At 43.0% G+C, this 8,718-nt stretch overlaps 1 long non-coding RNA gene across 1 annotated transcript; it reads right to left on the bottom strand.

Moving 5' to 3' along the window:
- Positions 1-3,057: 3,057 nt before the first annotated feature.
- LOC308486779 lies at positions 3,058-7,781 on the bottom strand. Its single transcript, XR_013991301.1, has 3 exons — positions 7,681-7,781; positions 4,480-4,577; positions 3,058-3,331 (listed from the first exon to the last, which is right to left on the bottom strand). It is a non-coding gene; the product is annotated as an uncharacterized lncRNA (long non-coding RNA).
- Between the last annotated feature and the right edge of the window lie 937 nt (positions 7,782-8,718).

Genomic DNA, 8,718 nt, shown 5'->3' with positions numbered 1-8,718 from the left:
TGCACAGGGTGGGCGCCACTACCGAGAAGGCCCTCTGCCTGGTTCCCTGTAACCTCACTTCTTGCAGTAAGGAAACCGCCAGAAGGCCCTTGGAGCTGGACCTCAGTGTCTGGGCTGAATGATAGGAGTGGAGACACTCCTTCAGGTATACTGGACCGAAGCTGTTTAGGGCTTTAAAGGTCAGCACCAACACTTTGAGTTGTGCTCAGAAATGTACTGGGAGCCTGTTCTGGCATCACTTTTATTCATTCTGAATATGGCACACATGTCCAGTAGTACATGTGAAAAGGATATAGGGGTCTTAGTAGACCACAAGCTTAACATGAGCAAACAGTGTGATGTTGATGCTGCAGCAACAGCAGCAAAAAAGAAAAAGCTAATGCTATTCTGGGCTGCAGAAGTATAGTGTCCAGATCAAGGGAGGTCATAGTACCATTCTATTCTACCATGGTCAGACCGCACCAAGAGTAAAGTGGTACCTCGGGTTAAGAACTTAATTCGTTCTGGAGATCCATTCTTAACCTGAAATTGTTCTTAACCTGAGGTACCACTTTAGCTAATGGGGCCTCCCGCTGTCGCCACCCTGCCACCGCACAATTTCTGTTCTCATCCTGAAGCAAAGTTCTTAACCTATTTCTGGGTTAGCGGAGTCTGTAACCTGAAGTGTCTGTAACCCGAGGTACCACTGTGTTGTGTTTGGTTCTTGGCACCACAATTTAGGATATTGACAAGCTGGAACATGTGTAGAGGAGCATGACCAAGAGGATCAAGGGTCTGGAAACCAAGCCTTATGAGGAACAGTTGAGGGAGTTGGGTATGTTTAGTCAAGAAAAGAGGAGATTGAGAGGAGATATGAGAGCCATCTTCAAATATCTCAAGTGGGGTCACAAGGAAGATGGAGCAAGCTTGTTTTCTCCTGCTCCAGAGGCTAGGAGCTGAACCAATAGCTTCAAGTTACAGGAAAGGAGATTCCAACTAAACATCAGGAAGGACTTTCTGACATTAAAAGCTGTGGAATGGACTCCTTCAGAAAGTGGTAGACACTTCTTCCTTGAAGGTTGTTAAGCAGAGGTCATGGATGCTTTAGTGTAGATTCCTGCATAGCAGAAGGTTGGACAAGATGACCCTCAGAGTCCCTTCCAACTCTACAATTCTATGGTTGTATGAGTCTATGCTCTTTAACACCACAATCAGTCAACATTTGGAGTAGGCTGTAAAATATTCTCTCGTTTTTTTATATGAAAAGAAAGCGGTGTTTGCCTTCTGGATTGCAGGGAGATTTTAACTGTTTGACACAAAGGCACTTTCAAACAAAGGCGCATTTTGAAGTGGAACGGTTCCTCAATGAACGTATGACAAAGATGGCATTTGCTTTTGTAGTCTTCCGGTTGCCTTTGTGCTTCCTTGATAGAAATATTGCATAAAATTACAGTGCTCAATGGAAGGTTTATAGTATAAGCCAATTCTGCGTTGGTTTGAGAGTGTTTGCGGAAAAGAAAGCTGTTTGAAACCAAATGCTTATTCTAAGGGACATTTGCAATTATATACCCCATGACAGGTAGTTTAACAGTGAATTTTAGTGATGAGTAGATCCCATACTTGGGATGTGGGTGGCGCTGTGGGTAAAACCTCAGTGCCTAGGACTTGCTGATCGTAAGGTCGGCGGTTCGAATCCCCACGGCGGGGTGAGCTCCCGTCGTTCGGTCCCAACTCCTGCCCGCCTAGCAGTTCGAAAGCACCCCTAAGTGCAAGTAGGCACTGGTGCTGGCTTACCAGTTGCAGCTTCGTCACGCTAGCCACGTGACCCGGAAGTGTCTTCGGATGGTGCTGGCTCCCGGCCTCTTGAGCGAGATGAGCGCGCAACCCTAGAGTCGGTCACGACTGGCCCGTACAGGCAGGGGTACTTTAGATCCCATACTTCTGGTTTTAAATGGATCCTATGAAATAGGATTAAGAGAGAGAGAGAGAGAGAGAACACATTCTGAGAGCCTTTCTGAGACCTTCTATATGCTGCTGACAGTACTGAGATTGCCAGACTGAATTTGCGGCTGGTTTCAATGAAAAACGGAAAAATCTACAGTATTACATTTTTGGACAGAAATCATGTTCAGGTGCTAAGATCCTTATGGGCTGAACCCACAGCTGCACCTGGGCTTGTCTCTCCCCCTCCACCAGAGCTTTCCAAACTTTTCAGGTTGGTGACACACTTTTTTGACATGTATCATTTCGTGACACAGTAATTCAGTTTTACTAGCAAACTGGAGCTTAAACTAACCCCTCTCCAGCCCTGGGAAGAGCACAGGGAGTGTTCATGAGAGTTCCATGGACTGCAAGAAAATCAAACCTATCCCTTTTTAGGGAAATCAGCCCTGAGTGCTCACTGGAAGGACAGATCGTGAAGCTGAGGCTCCAATACTTTGGCCACCTCATGAGAAGAGAAGACTCCCTGGAAAAGACCCTGATGTTGGGAAAGATTGAGGGCACAAGGAGAAGGGGATGACAGAGGATGAGATGGTTGGACAGTGTTACAGAAGCGACCAACATGAGTTTGACCAAACTGCGGGAGGCAGTTGAAGACAGGAGTGCCTGGCGTGCTCTGGTCCATGGAGTCACAAAGAGTCAGACACGACTAAACAACTAAACAACAACAACAACACTCTCTGAAAATCATTTTTGAGGATCAGGGGATGTTTAGGGAGGACATATGATGTGGCATACGGGGTTGTAGTCAGTGAAGCTTCAGTTATTTCCCCACACACATATGAGCATGGATGTACTGTGTGCTTAGAGCACAGGGTCATTGCATCATGTTCTACATGAAAACGTAGCAGTTTTAAATGCCCTTCAAAAGAAAATGCTGATTTGACTAGAGGGGATTAGCTTTAACTAAAGCAAAGCTTTGTTTCCCTGTGTTGCAAACATATTAGAGACATCAAACTTCTTATATTTGGTGATATATGCATAAAGACCTGCTATTGGTCATTTTAAGAATTATGCGTAAAGAGTCTGCTGAATATGTTTGATGACTTTTATTTCAAAATTACTATCTCTCTGCTTTATGGTGGTGAAACTCCCTGTGTACATTTTGCATCTTTATGCTCTATGTTTTATTGCAGTAGGAGATTTACGATTTTGTTTTATATTTTAGTTTCATGTAATTCCTTTGTGATGGTAAAAGCAGAACAATAAAGACTTGCCGATCAAGCCACACATAAGAGACCTGGAAGTGCAGGAAAATATGCAGAACAGAATAATTTCAAGTAGTGGAACTTCGCTGTGCACTGAAAAGAAGTCCATGCGTTCTGTGCTTCAAAATCCATCAGTTTTGCTTCTGGAAAAGAGTGAAAAACAGAACATTGCGTGGACTGAATACGGCTCAATTGAATGGGTGCTTGAATGATTACAGCAGCTGTAGTAATAATAATAATAATAATAATAGTACTTCACCCATCCAACTGGGTTGCCCCAGTTACTCTGGATGGTTTCCAACATATATAAAAACTGAAATAGATTGCTCACCTCTTCTTCCCTTTGGCAAATGACTGTACTGTTTAAATGGCGATGAGATCGCACAGGCCTACTTTCTGAATGTTTGTAAGTGATGCCAATAAAGGTTTGATGATGATGATGATGATGACGATATATAAAAACGTAATAAAACATTACAGATTAAAAAATGTCCCAATACAAGGCTGCTGTCAGGCTTTGGAGAACCAGATCCCTCCCCCAGTGGCAGTAAAGAAGCAGATCAAATGAAAGAAACATTCTAACCAGTTAGTTTCTTTAATAATCACAGCAAGAGACAAAGGAATGCATATCTCTCTAGAAATGGCGTTGCTCCCCGTAAAGGTTCGCCCCCTCCATCCCCATTAATCTACATCACTCCTTCATCGGGTAATCTGAGGTTGTTGCCACTGAGCTCTCTGTTCTATCACTCTCAAAGCCCGTCTAGTCTTAGGCAAGGGGGGGTCAGGAATGCTGTCCAAGGACACTGAATCTGCTAGCTGTCTCTCTCCTGGTAAGTCCTCTTCTAGCTGTTCCTCACCCAGTATTTCCCAGCTTTTCCCCTCTGGACTATGACCCTCTGCAAACCACTGTTCTAAATCAAGACTGTCCTCCTGCCCTTGGGAAGGTCCAGGAGAAGGGGGGGACAACTCCCACCATTTCTCCTCAGTCCAGCCCCTGACATCTGCCTTCAGATGTTCAGAACATTTAGAACAGATTTATGAGAACTGGCCTTTAGGCAGAACCCAGATTCGTGAGGAATAAGAAAATCGATACACTCTGTGATTTGCAATCCCAATCACTGCTGATGCTTAGTGCGAGGAAAAAGTGAGGAGTTAGGCAGTGGGGAGATCAACACTGAACAGGTTCCTCCTCCGCTGAGGCCCCCATACAGGACCAACCTCCTTATTGCCTTAACCCTCACAGTAGCGACATTGGGAGTCAAGATTCACATCTTCATCCTGCACCACCTGCCTCTCCTGGCTGCGTAGCCCATACTGAGGTAGAAGGACCAATAGCCTCCCTTGGTAGAAAACACCTTCCTTTGTATGTATATTTGTAAGTAAGTGCCACTGTGTTTTAGAAGATAGAAAGCTGTGTTAGAAAACATCAGACCACTGATAGATCTAGCTCAGTAATAAGCTTATTTTTCTATTACAGTAGAACCTCAACTTACCACCGCCCCTACTTGCGAACAATTCAGCTCACAACCGCTGCAAACCCGGAAGTAAATACCAGGTTTGCAGCGTTTCGCACACGCACAGAAGCCATAGCTATCAACTTTTCCCTTTTCTTGTGAGGAATCCTACTCGGAATAAGGGAATTTCCCTTAAAGAGGGGGAAATATTGACAGCTATGGCAGAAGTGGCTTCTGCCGTCTGCACATGCGCAGAATGGTGCTGTTGCTGAATGCGCATGCGCAGAACGGCACTTCTACTAGTGACCCAGATTGATTCACGAATGGACCTCTGGAACAGATTCCGTACGTGAGTAGAGGTTCCACTGTAATTATTTAGCTAAGTAGACAATGTCTGGATCCCAATGCTCTCCGAGCATGAAATCTCAGACTTAAGTGTAATGATCCAACTGATTTCTTACTTGATTTTTGATAACTGTCCAGAGTAAAGGTGCTGTTTGCAGAGCATCCAAAGAAGTAGTCCATTCTAATCGCTCTGGCATGCTTTGATTACCTGTTGCCCATGAACTGTATGCTGCTAGGTTTATTCTTAGATATTCTATTTATTCCATTTGGAATCCAGGAGAAAATCTTGGAGGCACATTACTCAAGGCTGTGAAATCGCTTTTGAAAAGCTCATCTCATTAAAACATAATGAAAGAAGGGAGAAGATTGAAGCAATAAAACTGAACTTTGAACAATCCTTTCTCCTTAATACTGTGTTTCAAATTTCCTAGAAATGCAAATAGCAGGTGATCTGCTCCCTATTTATTTGTTTTTCAGGGTTGACAAATAAGTTGGTGCAGTATTCAGTTATCAAATAAAAGATCTGATCAAACCTGAGGCCCACCATTTCCAGTGATACAATTCACAATTCTAAAATGAAGAATGCAGCACGCAGCGCGACAACTAAAACTTTGCTACCTGACACCAGGACTATTACTTCAGTGTAGGAATTAACCCAGTTCACCTCCTTAACTACCAAACCAAAACACAGCTCTCATTTGATACCTGCATTTTTACAAGTATTTGTAGAATATTTGAGATGCAGCTCTTATATTGAGGAAATTTGAGCATAAAATACGTAAATTGATGAAAATAACATTATAGTAGAGGAAAATTTGCTTGCGAAAAAGAGGAATGCTAAAATAAATGCATATAAATTTTCAAGCAGGTTTAAAGAAAAGTTTGCAAACTGATGCAGAAATGGGGGAGAGAACTGAATTTAAGACTGGGGAAAATGAGAAATCAATGTTGGTGGAGTGATTCCTCCCTACGTCAGTGTTCCTCATTTCAATGAGATTTAATAATCAGTTTTGGATTCAGCTGGGTTAACAATTCATCTTTCATCTACCCAATTGGTTTTCCCTGTTAAAGGACAGGAATCTGGTTCTTTAGCAGGTCCTGCTTGAATGGAAAGCTACTGTAATGAGATATTGCTTTCTCATCTTTTGTTGCCTCTAAGAACAAGCGTTGGGCATAAAGGTAAGTGGTTGACCTTCTAGACCCTAACCAGAAAATAGACAATTATCTTATAGTATCCTGAAACTGCTGGTATGAACATTGTCCCTTTTATCAAATGAAGCCAACAAAAGTCTGTGTGTTTTTTGTTTACAGGAATACAGTAACTTTCTTTCTTGTATATTTGGTTGCCATGTGATTCCCTTAAGCTAAATCAATACTCTTTCTAACTGCATCACTGTGACTTGGATTTACCCTCAATGCTTAGCAATGCTGAAATGCCATTTGTATTCTCTGTTCCTGATAAACCAGATCTTTAAACCAGGGAATTTAAAAGAAATGCAGAGAAATTTTACTCCACTGGGTAGGATGGAAGAAGAGAGACCACCAGAACTGTTGCAGTGCAAACCAGACTCTAAGGATTTCACTGAGAACACACCATGCTTAAGGCAGTCCCACTCTAGAAGTTGTAGGAGGGAGCAGAAACACACATGGTTATGTCACAGGTTGGACTTGGACCAGGGTGGCCTGGGTTCACAACCTGGAAAAGAGGAGACTGAGAGGAGATATGATAGCCACCTTCAAATATCTAAAGGGCTGTCACATGGAAGATGGAGCAAGCTTGTTTTCTCCTGCTTTGGAAGTTAGGACCCAAACCACTGGATGTGACATTAACATATGAGAGTGCTGGAGGTAAAATAGTTAAACAGGTTACCCAATCAGAACCCAGGGGCTGGAGTCAGAGGGTCTATAAAACCAGCTCTGGGAGGGGCGAAGGGGGGAGTTCATTGGAAGTTGGGTGGTTGGTTGGAGTGGGATAGAGTTTGTGGGTAGGTTGAGTTAGTGTAGAGAAATAAGCTGAGCCAGGAATAGTTAGGGGCTACGAAGACAAGTAAATATCTGAGAGGTGGTTTAGTGAGTGAGAGCGGGAGTTATAGGTCTGGATAGGCACCCCATTATTGTAATTGACCAATACCGTTTATGAAACCACACGCTTGTTAAACTGCAATAAATAAACAAAAGTTTATGTTCTGATTTAACCCTGGCTGGACTCAGTATTGTACCAGGTAGGGCCTGGGTGGTGCCAGCGAGAAATAAAGTGGTGGCACAAGGATCAATAGACGGTGAAACGTCCGGGGACCCTGTGTGATCACCACACTGGATTCAAGTTACAAGAAAGGAGATTCTGATTAAACACCAGGAAGGATTTCTGACAGTAGGCATGGACTCCCTTGGGAGGTGGTGGACTCTCCTTCCTGAGACATTTATAAGCAGAGGTTGGAAGCCATCTGTCATGGATGCTTTAGTTGAGATTTCTTCATTGAAGGCGATTGCACTAGACAACTGTGGCATTCGTACGGAACCCCCTGTCATCTCACGGACTATTGACCCGTACACCACTAATCCGCTGCCACCAACCAGGTCCTCCCCGGTAAATTACTTAGTCTCAGTCAGGTTCTCAAGTTAACAAAGAAGAGTGTAGTTTATTTAAGTCACAAACAAACTTTAACTGCATTCCAAACGTTGTTGCTCTTTACCTTCTTAGTCTTATTTTATCCTGCTCCATCTCTTCTACCTCCCCTCACACAAGAACCAACTGCACTAACTGTCTCTCTTATTTCCAACTGTCTGCCAACTGTTTTTCCAACTGCCTTTCCCAACCAACCAACCCACTAAAACCAACCAACTACCCACCATCAACTAACTCAAACCTCGGGCTAAGCCCTTTTATAAACAGGTAGGCTCCGCCTCCGGCTTTCCTGTTGGTCTACATTTTTAACCCTTTCTATCTCCCCCTGTACAGACAGTTTCTAAACGAACGGGCAAACTCCACAATGACCTACAATCTATGATTCTGTGGTTTCTGTCTAAACTTTTTGGATTGGTCTTCACATAATAAGACAGGTCTCAATGTTTTTGTCAACCCCAGTCTTGGTAGGATTGAAACCGCTGCATTGTAACAATTGGCAGAATCCTCCAAAAAAAGGAAAACCTTCCAAAAAAGAATCCTGTAATCTGTACATTACCTACAGCATATCATTATTGATATCATTATCGATGCAGTCCATGGACTCCCACAAACTACAGGATGAGAGCATTATCCAATGAATACTGTTTTGTTTTGTTCTGTAGTTAGTAGGATATAAAAACCATACAACGATAATTACGAACTGCTGCCGTACCCCCACCCCCAAAAAGGGGCGAGATTGCTACATTAGAAAGGGGAAATAAAGTCAAATGAGCATATGCAGAAGGAGAAAAATCTCTATCCTTTCTCATTACCACTGTAGTTTGCTAAGGATGAAACTAATGGGCCATGGAAATCATGCTGGAATGAGATTGTTAAAAAAAGAAATTGACTGAATCAGGAAGGACCAGGAGTTCTACTATTACATCCTGCTCTAAAATTTTATGTCTCTTTTCTGTTCCCCAAGTCTCTTTCCATATTTTATGTTCCCAAAGAGTTTTCAGCAGCCGCTGGTCTTAACCAACAACCAGATTTCAACTGCATTATGCCACAGCTATTCCCTGAGCCACTGCATTACAAAAGCAGATAAGAAGAGTCTTGCTGGATC

Source organism: Podarcis pityusensis (genome assembly GCF_964106645.2).
Source record: "Podarcis pityusensis genome assembly, chromosome: 10".
In the NCBI taxonomy this organism is placed as follows: Eukaryota; Metazoa; Chordata; class Lepidosauria; order Squamata; family Lacertidae; genus Podarcis; species Podarcis pityusensis.
This window is presented reverse-complemented; position numbering and strand designations above follow the sequence as displayed.